A 12,146-nucleotide genomic window follows, 5' to 3' on the forward strand; every position below is an offset into this window, starting at 1 on the left:
AATCACATGGTTAAAAGGGAGATTTACACAGGCATTTTACCTAGGGAACAGCAAGCAGACTGACGCAAGTACATTGACAAGAAGAGCACTGCCCCTCGGAAACCTTCTCTGGTTAAGTGATTATTCAGTGGGCTCCTTATTCACCATTTTCATTTAAATATTCATGTTGGCTTTTGCAAACAAAGCATCATCTGTCAGTTACTCATGCTACGGCTAGTGAAGATGACTACATAAAGAGAGAAGCCACTCCTTGTGGAAGTACTTTTCCATCTTCAGTTTAACTGATTTGCAACATTCATAAGACTGTATATTGGTATGTTGTTAACTGAATACACAAGGGTTGTTTAGTGGTATAACAGAATTGGAAGTGTGAGGTAGCTGGCCAGTCTTAGTCAGAACACACAGTTGGCTGATTTGCTCATTTGAAATGTGTTAATCCAACCACAGTCTTGCAGTGAAAAGCGCAACACCCTTATTATCGTTAAATTTGCCAAAAAAAACACCACAGGAAGCCAACCAGGCCTTGTGCTTATACAGTCAGCCATTATAACACTGAACAGCATTGGTGTCCTTCCCGTTCCCTTCCTCTGTATCCTCTGATTTCTATCTGTTGCAACTTTGTCTGCATAATTAACACAAATAGGTTATTTTATTGTTATTTTTGTTTTACATTTGGGGTTAAAGCAATATTTTCCACCGGTATAGCATTTCTGTTACTATCCAAGCTGTCGTCATCTGACATTATGAGGCCCCATGAAGTGATATTGCATCACAAATACTCTCACTGCCCCACACCCTACACTCTTTATAAATAATTGTAAAATACTTGTTGAAAAAGTATTCCCAGGACACGGAAAAGGAGCAGTATTAATTAGATCTTTCAGCTTCAGTGGGTATATGTGTTATAAGTATGATTTTTGTGACTACCTCACGACACGGTGGGAAACAAAGTTAGCTGTTGACATCACTACTGATTACAGGACCAGCTACGTCGGGGTTTGGCTCCACAGCAACTCCTGTGAGGACACACAGCGATCATGGAAAACTAGAAATCTTATACCCGAGTGAAAGATTGCTTTAAGAGCCGTTTAGTTCTGTCTGTTTAATAGCTCCTCTAGGGATATTTTTTTTCCCCCCGACTAACAACAAGCACCATGACATTAGGTTGAAACAAAAGAGTTGACATCATCAGTGATCTCATCTCTCGTTGCTTGATTTGACCTCGCACTTCCTGCCTGCAGCTACATTTTTTTTTTCCTGTGGAATGATACAAGGATCAAAGTGGCCTCTGCAAAGCCTCACCATGAAAGGGAAAATATCCTTTCTGGAAAGATCCACTTTTAGTCAATCAGGGTGTTTGCTGCTAGAGGAGAGAACCATGTATGTCTCTTACAGGGGAATCGGGATGGGGGGGGTGTTGCGTATAGTTTTGAGGTTTCTTTCTTTCCTATTGGGGTTTTATAGATTGTGGGCACACTTTTTAATTTGAACTGCATTTTTTTTTTCCTCCTCCTCCACCCTCATTCGCCCCTACAGCAGAGCCAGGACTTTGGCTGAAGGTTTAGATGTCTGAGAATAAACTACTTTAATCTCGCTCTCGCTCCCATACTCACACACACGCACACACACACCACACATCTGCTACATAAGGCCACTCCAGCCCACATTCAAAGAGTAGTGCTCACCTCAGACTTCTAGCTTTTTAATTAACTTTTTTTTTTGGGTGCACTTGGCAAGTATTCCACCTCAGTGATATGTAACACATCAGTGTCTGCATGCACATACGTTTTTTTATATGGTTGATTCATGGCTGTCCACCTATCTCTCTTATAAATGGACAAAGCCGCTTCATCTCCGCTACTGCTCTAAAATCCACCTGAAGCATGATATAATCCAGGGAAAAAATCATCTTTTCATCACTCCGCTCAAACTCTGATGATTGTTTGTTAAATACTTTTATGTTTTACAATTGCGTAATGAGCTGAAGTGATGAATGTTTTCCTTTCTTTTTCCATTTTTCCTTTTCTTTTGGATCAATTTTGGTCAGTCATCTTTCGATTGCATATAGATTAAGTTATTCTCTGCCTACTGCCTTCATTATTTCAGATCACTTATGTTTTTTAGTCATGTACATGTACATAATGTTAATAGGTTAGTGTAGGATTAGTTTGTCCGCAGACATTTGATTCACATGTTCATAAACAGTATGTTCTGAATAGTTGGTGCCTTAGATGGGCTGAGCAATGCACAGAAACCTTTTGAAATAATAATTATTGTATGGATTCATGTAAAGGCTATTACTATCATTCAGTGAGGAGGACTGACTGGTCCTTTATTATGTCTTCCATCTTGATATTTAAGATTTTGTTGTTATCAAAACATTCAAATTGACTAAAGGTTGATTGTTATGCCTTATACAGATTCAGAAGACACATGTAACAACTCGGTTACAAAGTACCAGAAAATTGTAATTAGTAAAGTTTCACTGGGAATTCAGGCAGGCCAGAGTCATAGAAAATATTATTGTCCTGTAAATATGCTGGCTGTTTTTTTTATTATTATTGAAAAAAAAATCTTATTTTTTCTATGAGGTCTGTAATTTTCACAGAGTATTAGTTTATCTTACAAGCATCGAGGAGCTCCTGTCTGATGATAGAAGGAGAGCGTTCCTCTTTTCGCTGCATTTTATATTAGTTCTCAAGAGTTTGTGACTAATTATTTTGTACATTGTTGTTTAAATGATTGATCTCTCGCAGGAATCAAAAATGAAAGAGCGGTAGATTGTATTTTGTTCCTTTTGTTTGCAATAAAAAAAACACCGTTATTGCACTCAAATGTCTCCTGGGATTCTGCTTTCAGAGCTGATGTCTGTCTTTTCCTTTATTAAATTCTTCAACTTGAATCAGACTAGGAGAACACTGTTTTCCCTCAAGTAATAGATAGATATGCCTTTCTCATTCACATGTTTAAACAGATATTGCGCCTTTTCTCCTCTAATGAGGGGGCAAAGAAGATCCTATCTTTTAGGTCAATGCCCATCAGTCTCTGTCACCCTCAGCAGCCTCCACTGTCCACACCTGTGGTTGTAACTAACTGACCCATCATGCATCTCTCCGTCCCGTCCAACTCAGCACCCTCTTCATCACCGGCTCGCAGAATGGGGAGTGAGGCCGCTGGCTTTGTCACACCTGCGTTGGCTGGAAGGTTGCTGACCACCCACAACTTCAGTCCTTTTGTGTTAAACTCGACAATAAGATGTGTACACTTAAATGTCGCGGGCCGATCAAATTGAAATTATCCACAATAGCGCTCACAAAGGCATTCACTATGGAATTCATAATCCAGGCCCTCCCGCTCTAAGTGCCTCTACTTAATCCCATGTGTTAACCTGGCTTTGGAGGTGGCGTGAACACTATCAATATCTGTTGTTTAGCAAAGTGACAATCGTTCCCCTCTGGCCCAGATTAGGAGCGAGAGGAGAAACCAGATACTTAATCCTCTCTGGCATGTCGGACAGAAATCTCCCTTCTCCGACTCCACTTTCATCACTTCAGCAGCCGCAGCGCCCCGGCCCCAAACACACTCACTCTATTATCACGGTGTTGTCTGGCTGGGGTAACTCCGGCCTAATCCATCACTGCTACCATCTGCATGTTTGTGCAGGCTGTGTGAGTAAATAACTCTGTGTTGGTGGGCTTGGGTTACCTCTCCTTTTTCCCTTCTTAAGTTTTCTGCAGCTGTCTGCGAGGGGCATTTTTTTCACACTTAATGAATCAGTCAGCAAATGTGTTTAGTTTTGTTACCTTGTAAAGCAGCAGCAGGCCCTTTCAACATTCTTCAGAAACCCCACCCAGAGTTAAGGTCTAGATAGGTTTTAGCATCAAACTGTAACCTTTAGAAACTATTCTTGTAAAACGGGCTGCTTGCCGTACATGCTGTTTGCTGAGATGGGCAGTATAACCATATTGTTCCCAGTATACACCAGTGAATCAGCAGTGTACTGTGTTTTTTTGTTTTCTTTTTCACTTTTGTTGATTTATTCATCTAGAATGGAGTGGAGAGAGAGGGCCACTTCTATTCTGTGCTTCTGCCCCCCTCGCCAAAAAACACTGATTGTTAGCTAATGAACACGACCAGAGCACCAGGGAGCTTACATCAAAGGCCACAGCTGACATAGCTGAACAGACAAATTGTTTGAGCTCATGGGTTTGGAAATAATGAAATGCTGCAGAGGGTGGGAGAGTGCGGAGCAGTTACAACAAAAATGTTGTCACATGGCCTGTGGTCTCGCTGCCCCTCTGCGCAGTGTGAAGCGTGCGAGGCTGCAAAGCGCCGAGCACCTGTGGCAGAGACAGCGGCGGAGTGCGGAGAGAAAAACATGCTGCAGTCCCTTTTTAGGAAAGAGGGGCTGATTTTTTAGATGACCACATAGGCCAGTACTGCACCCCGGACTGTGGGAGAGTGACACAGTGACTGGGGGAGGGGGCAAGGTTCCTCTTACATCAGCAGAGAAGTGCTGTCTCCACGGTGATTTGCCTCAATGCGCTCCATAAAGCAGGCCAAGCCATGGAGAGGGGGACAGACTCAGGCCATGCTTTGTTTTTCACCGTTTTCCTCTGCAAAACTGCTCTTCTCTCAAGTGTTTGGCAGGAATCATGCAGCACAAGCCTGGAAATAGTCTGTGACCTCTGGTCCGCCGGTTTGTGGACTCCCACTGTATCACTCTGCCTTCGATGAAAGAGGGTTTGTCATTTGCATGTCATGAGTGTAGGATGAAACATTTAAATGATATATTACAAGCACGGCTGTCATGTGCAAACAGTAGCCTTAATTATCTGCTTTGTGCTATAGTTTTGTCCATTTTTGGGATTCTTGGGCTCCATTCCTTGCCAAATCCCACAAAACCCTTCCTCTAGTTATCTATCACAGGCAGAAAGCAAAGAATTAATGAAACATGCTGATAAAACGCAGCCCACAAGCGCTATAGAGACATATGGCCCTTATCTAAATTCATTACATATTTAGAGAAACTCCTACATGAATTACCTTAAAGCAGTAAATCTGAATGGCTTGCAGCAGTAAATGGGTGTACTTCCGAAAAAGATGAGAGGGCGGGCACCTTGACAAAAGCCCCTTTGTGCTGTTCACCTCCTCTGAGACTGAGAGCAAAGACAATGAAGGTTTTCATCGATGAGCCACATTGTTACTCTAGATTGCACTGAGGGCCATTCACAGATTCTGCGTGCTGCTCCCGGCTCGCTCTGCCGGGATGAAAAGCTCGCTGCGCTGAAGCGCTATGAGCCTGCGTTTCTCTCTGCTGACTCAGAAAGTTTCCAGAGACAGTTTAGAGAAAAGTACTGAGAGCAGCATCTCTTATTGCACAATATGAAATTATACTGTGATGATAGAGTGGCTCTCTCTGGGGTCTAATAAATAAGGTATAAACATACAGATTGGGTGGTGTGGCCGGTAAGAAAATATCCATAGGATCATTCTTCCCTTTGGCAGACTCACCGTGGGCAAAATGAACCCGTGGACCTTCCCACCCAGGGCTGTAGGCACGTTTTAAAGACAAAAACATACACGTTGGAGGGCAAAAGGGGCAGAGAGTTGCGTGGTTTTACATACGAGGCTCAAAGTTTTTCTTATGGATCAGCCTCTAATTGGGCTCATGGCATGCCAGCGGCTCTGATCAGAATGGGTGGGCAGCCATCGTACTGGGACGTGACAGTGAGACCCCCACATCCCTCCGCATTGTTCTGCAGTGCTGGAGCAGATATAATCTTCAGTGAATTTTAATCCCTCCAAAACAATGCAATGTTCCCTGGGAAATGTCCGTGGAGTATATAACAGGAAACAACAACGCGCTATTGAACTGAACTGGCTAAAATACAGCGAGACTTGGACTGGATGTGCATTGTCTTTTTGCATATATGCCAGAAAAACGCATAACCATATATGCAAAGCAAACAGAGTATAACATACCATATCGCTGTTGTCATGGGAAAATCTCATAACTTCAATTTTGGTGATTTTCATGTTTTCACGTCAATTGAAGGATTACATGGTCCTGTATGGGTTGAGGAAATTCTCTAATCTCTTGGGCTTATGAAACCCTTTCAAAACCCCTTTGGATGAACTCCAAACTGCATTGTCATCAAACTAAAAAGAAAGCTTTGAAAAAGTTTTTCTTCGTTCCTGAAAAGTTGACATTGAGATACAGAGGTTTTTCCCCCTGACAGCAGCGTTATGCAAATGTTTTTCCTGCATTACAAAGCAGAAAAAAGCTTTAAGAATCGGGTGGAGCCAAAGTAATTCTGACCACCGTTTATCATGTCCAGTGACTTCTGCCGTCTGTCTGCATGTCTGGTGTTCTTTAAGAGCGCTGCTGTTATTTTTAGTGTTAAATCTGTGTTTCCTTCACCTGCCTGTGTCTGTCAGTCACGGCCTAGCGAGGAGCGGCTGCGGCTGCCTGATGACCAGACACCGCCGCCTGTGTCTGACACTCCGCATGCTTCCCATGAACAAGTGTTGTGCTGGACCTGTGTGTGTGTGTGTGTGTGTGTGTGTGGATCCAGTCTGGCAGCAGGGCCTGTCTTCTCCTCTCTGCGACCACCAGCTGTGCGTCCGTGGCACGTGACGGCCCACATCACATGACTCCCACCTCAGTGTGTTGTCAAACCTTCAGCAGCCAAGAGACCACCACCGGAGGCTGTTGTTGTCAGCTCCAGATCCTTTGGAGCAGATGAGCGCTCATAAAACTTCATGTACTACCTCACATTAAAGCCTCTGCCAGCTCAGCTTATTGCTAATCAATCAGCTAGTTTAGTTAATATGGAAATAATAGACATAGAGCGGCTTTAAAGGCCAAGAGATGTTGCATCATTTATTTAGCGCTGGTTTGTTTTTGCTACAGTTAGTTGAAGCCTTCATACGGGTCTTTTATCTTGCAGCTCTCCTGAATCGGACGGATGAGTCTGTCACACTCAGCTGTTCTGCCAGATGATCTATCACCACGGCTCGGGTTTATAGTCAGGACATGTGCTTTTCTGTTACAACAACATCAGCACTGCCTTACCATATCTGATTTATGGCTATGATTCACTGTAAGAGCTAGACGGAATATTCCCAGCAGATATTTATCTATCCTTCCCTCTCCCCGAAGCGCTTTGCATTGGACTTATTTTCCTCTTTTCACAATAGTTTCCAGTTGCCTTAATGACCAGTTGACTTCATAATCTTAGGCCTCTCCTAAGACAGAGGCCCTTTTGACTTAATTAAACACAACCGCGATCATATACGTAAGCGGGGCGATTGACAAAGGCAAATGCAGACAAAAGAGGAGAGAAAGCACCATTGTTCCACCACAACACAGAAGTGTGTTTCGGGAGAGGGGAGGATGAGGTGAAGCACAACTCACGTCAAATCGAATAAATTACTTTGAGTAGAGAGGGAAGGGGTGGGTGGGGGGCGGAGGAGGCCCATTTAGGAGCTTTAAAAGTCGAACAGCGTGAAGTCTTAATTACTGAGACTTAACACTGGCCAGTGCTGTACTCACGCTGTGACGGTCAGGAGTTGGAGGCTGCTGCCCCCGCGGCTAAGAGGAAGGAGAGAAGACTGACTGAAGTTTGGAGACTGGAGACATAACAGGACATTTCCACTGCTTCTGCCAGCAGGGGGGGAAAATACAATACAGGTTGATTATATTCCATTGTCTAGACTAGTTAGGTAAAATGCAGGTAAGGCACCGTCCTGATTTGGACTTGGTCCGGCGTTGGGATGAGATGAATATTCCAACAAGTCATTCGCTTTTTCACCTTCTCCCTCCTGTCAGATTGAACCTTCATGCACACTTGGGTTTATTGGCAGTAATGATCCCAAGTTACTCCCCGCTGACCAATCACATGTTAGTGCTTGCTGTTCACAGTAAGGAGGGAAAATTACTTGGAAGAGGACCAGGGGCGGAGAGAAGCTCCAGTTGCATTAGCGGAAGGTGTGACGGTGTGAATGAGAATAAGGATGTACGTATTGACCTTTGACCCTTACTTCCTCCTGTGCTGTCAGGCTTCAAATGTGCCTCTCATAACTCAGTTTTTGGTGGAAAATATGGGCATATGTTCCAGTATGGTCATTAATTATAGTGAATGAGTCAATTTCTCTGGTATTATCCTTACAAATAAAATATACTGTAAATATATATTATTTATTCGCAATTTCAAATAATTACAAACATACAGACCACCAAATGACAGAGGAAACATACAGACACTAACATACACACATAGGAGAAAAAAAAGGGGGTGAAAACCACAGTACAATATAATATAAGAATTATGCTGCTGATTGCAGTTGATTCTACTACGAAATGAAATGGCATCAAAAACAGTCCACAAAAATGCCAAGGTCGACTATAGCAAGAACATCAGGAATCCTCAATCTGCCAAAATTAAGATTATCCAAACTATATAGCCTACACTACCAATCAAAAGTTTGGATTGAATGTATTATGTTTTTCATTATCTTAAAAGCCATTTTGATCTAAAGGCTTATGCTTAAATGTTTGAAATTTGTTTCTTAGACAAATATAAATAGTGAAGTTGATGCCTATGTATGAATTTCTTTCCAAAGCCTTCGCCTTTCCATCAAGGCAAAGGGCGACTACTTTAAATAATCTAAAATATAAGATAGTTTTGATTTGTTTAACACTTTTTTGGTCGCTGCATAATTCCATTCGTGTTATTTCACAGTTTTGATGTCTTTACTATTATTCTAAAATGTGAAAAATAGTAAAAAATTCAGAAAAATAAGTGTGTCCAAACTTTTGACTGGTAGTGTATACAAATGCACATGCTATTGTATTACAAATAAGACATTAAAAAAAGGTTTGAGTCGTAAGTAAACATCATATTTTGCCTGATTTGAACATAAACAGGTCCCTATTATAATGCATAGTCAGCTTTTATTTTCTTCCCAATTAGCTAAATATCCCAGCGTCTCCTGTGGTGATATCAGAACACAAGTCACGGGGCAGCTCTCTTTTGGCCCAGATAAATGTTTGGACTTGTATTAAATTCACCCCTGGCTGCGCTACCTGGAGAGGTCACGAATCTGCGTTACTGCAGCTACGAGGATCAGCGGGCTGGTATCCGTGACGATGCACTTTCATTTCAGCCAGCTAGTAATCCCACAATGCAATAAAACTGTCTGGCCCCTGTGTCTGGCTCCAGTCAGACCAACTTTATTGACAAAAATGCTCTAGCCCCCAGCCCCCCAATATTATTAAGGGGAATGTAAAGCTGAAAATAGAAGTTTAGTGCCCTTTTTTTTGCCCAAATTTTAGATGTCATTAAACAGCTATTGGGCAGGAGTGAGTCAGTAATTATATAGGGGAGCGAGTCCTATGTGTTATAATGAGGGACTGCATCCCAACCAAACCAAGACACCATAATTTCATCACCAGGGACAGAGGTCACTGCCGTCTGGTCAGGCTGTGTGTTTACGTTGGCGGAGGAGCTGCAGCTTTGTGCAGAAGTGTGTCTCTCAGTTTAGACATTATCTCACAGTTGGTTTTGGTTTACTTCTTAAAACAGATATGTGGACTACGCGCTGTCCTCTAGTGTTTTAGAAACTGGGTTTTCTAAAGATGAACCCTTGCCTTTATTGATAACTGCTTGTTTAGTTTTAGTCAGAGAAGAAACTGCTGTTCACATGAGTGACTTCTTTGAATATTGGAATTTTTTCTTCGGTGTTCTTTTGGCATACCCAATTCTTGATTTCCCTACTCTTGGAGAGGCTTTAAATGTAACTTGTTATCCTTAATATTTAATATAAAACTCAGCCAAAGTTCATATTTGTGTCTCTGGATCTGCGACAGAGTGCCTTTAGCCACTCCATGCTGAAAATGTGAAACCAATTGATGATTTCAGTTTCTTAAATACATATCCATTTCATACACTATTGTCTGAGTCATTGAAACCCAACACTCCCTTGTTAACCTCACTTCCCAGATCACATATTCATTTTGCATGCGAGTTTTTGAGCTCAAAACGGCCCGCTCACCGTCATGCACTAAATCTAATTACAGGCAAGTACAGACTGTCTTGTGAGGTAAAACAAGTTTAACCTTTTGGAAAAGCACCAGAGGTTGTTTCAGAGTTTTTCTTCCTTAACTTAACACTATGTGTGTTGTCAGGGGAATATGGATTTCATGTAGGTGTTATAGATGGGGTTTGGGTGGCTGTGTAACACCCCACTGTTTGTCTCTGATGTGGTGCCAAACCTTGCAGTTGGTGACATTTTGTCTGCCATTCAGGACAGGATTCAGGTGAGTCAATCTACTATCCAGACCACAGCTCTTTTTATATTAAAGTATTTTTTTTCAATGTTTATTTGAAGACAGAGACATAGACATAGAACATTTAAATGAAAATAATCTGATGTCACATATCATAACATTTATAGCCTAATTTGCAATGTTTGTCCCTAGATGGGCTTTTGTAACATCTATCTATGTGGCCCAGATTGAGCCCATTTTATCTATGAAACCAAGTTTTAAAAAGTGAAACAGAGCAGGTTAGGTGTGTAGAATAGGTAGGTTGTTATGTCTTGCTAAAATCTGCTTTTGTGTATCTTGTGCTTTTCCTGATGTTTGTCCTATATCATTCTGTTCTATAGTTGGTTGTTAATCAGTTAGATCAAGTTAGGCTCATTCTCTGTAAAGTCCTTTGAGACATGCTTGTGATAAATGGCTATATAAATAAACAAACTTGAACGTGAAAAAAAGGAGCATTAAAACAGCTCGGCTTTATTTAATCGGGGAATCTGCCACCAGGAATTCCACCAGAGTCTCCTTTACAACCGAGTGATGCCGACAAAATAAGGAAGAGAAGTGCAGTGTCAAAGTAAAAACTATACTGTATAACATCAAAACTTGTGTTAAACCTGTGTTAAACTAGTTAAAACAAACTTTTACACTTTACACAACGTATTGCTTGTCATTAACTTCGGCCCATTAAAGGAATCAATTAGCCTATTAACAGTGACTGCAGATAGATGGGAGTTACAGCCTCAGGGTTTTCGGAAAAATTGTGGGAATGAAGATGTTAAGCTAATACGGGATAAATGCGTCTCATTCCACTGGGTGGTCATCAGCACCATCATCGCTTAACTCAGTGCAGGTAAAACAAAGGTCGAAGTGTGTAAATATTGGCAGTTAGAGTGAGAGGTAACTCAGGGTAAGAAAAACCCCTCCTGGCTGAAAAGACTCCATGATTGGCTGTGTCTGAATATTGATAAGGAGTATTGATAAGGCGGAAGTGCTGAGTATTGATACGCCCGGGCAGAAGTGATCACCTGCGTTGCTCCTGCTGGGGGTTTTAAGGCTAACGGGAGAGGATGATCTGCTGTCATTGTGCTGAAACTCGTATTACCACGGGCAGACCTACAGTACAGTGTGCTGCAGGAATGCATTGGTTGAGCGGTCATTGCATACACAACAGGCGCCACGGGGATTTCTGAGGGCCCCCGGCATCCCTGTTTATTCTTGGCCCAGAGGACTGGCTCATCACACTGGCTAACAGGCTGCAGCTCCACCTCAGGAGCTGATTGAATTATCATAAACAAGGGACTTTGAAATATTTATACCTGCTGGGGCTAATTTGGTTTCATTATGATCTGATCAATAACACTAAGGACTGGAGAACGATGAGATTGAGAGCGAGGCTTAGGCAATATAGTAAAGGTGACACCGCACTTTAATGAATGGACGCGCCTCTTTGACAGCAGGAGACTGGGATGAGGAGTGGCATCAATATTGTTTGTTGCTTATCTGTGTATCACAAAATAAACCACATGACTTCCTCACTCATCAAAAAACAAAACAAAAACAAAAGCATCCTGTCTTTTATTTGTTTTTGTTTTTCAGAAATGCATGTTTATTTACTTTCTATTTGGATTATTTGGATTTGTGGGCAGTCACACTGGTATCATTTGCATCCAACCTCTTGTCGTTGATCAGTCATCAGTCCTGCCTACAGATGGCAGCCATGAGTTTTGTTAAGCTATTTTTGCAAAGCACAGACTTGTTGCACAAACTCTGCAATGATTTATTTGGCATCTGACAATATACAATGCAATGTAGAGCAAAA

Source organism: Centroberyx gerrardi, chromosome 6, assembly GCF_048128805.1.
Source record: "Centroberyx gerrardi isolate f3 chromosome 6, fCenGer3.hap1.cur.20231027, whole genome shotgun sequence".
Lineage (NCBI taxonomy): Eukaryota > Metazoa > Chordata > Actinopteri > Beryciformes > Berycidae > Centroberyx > Centroberyx gerrardi.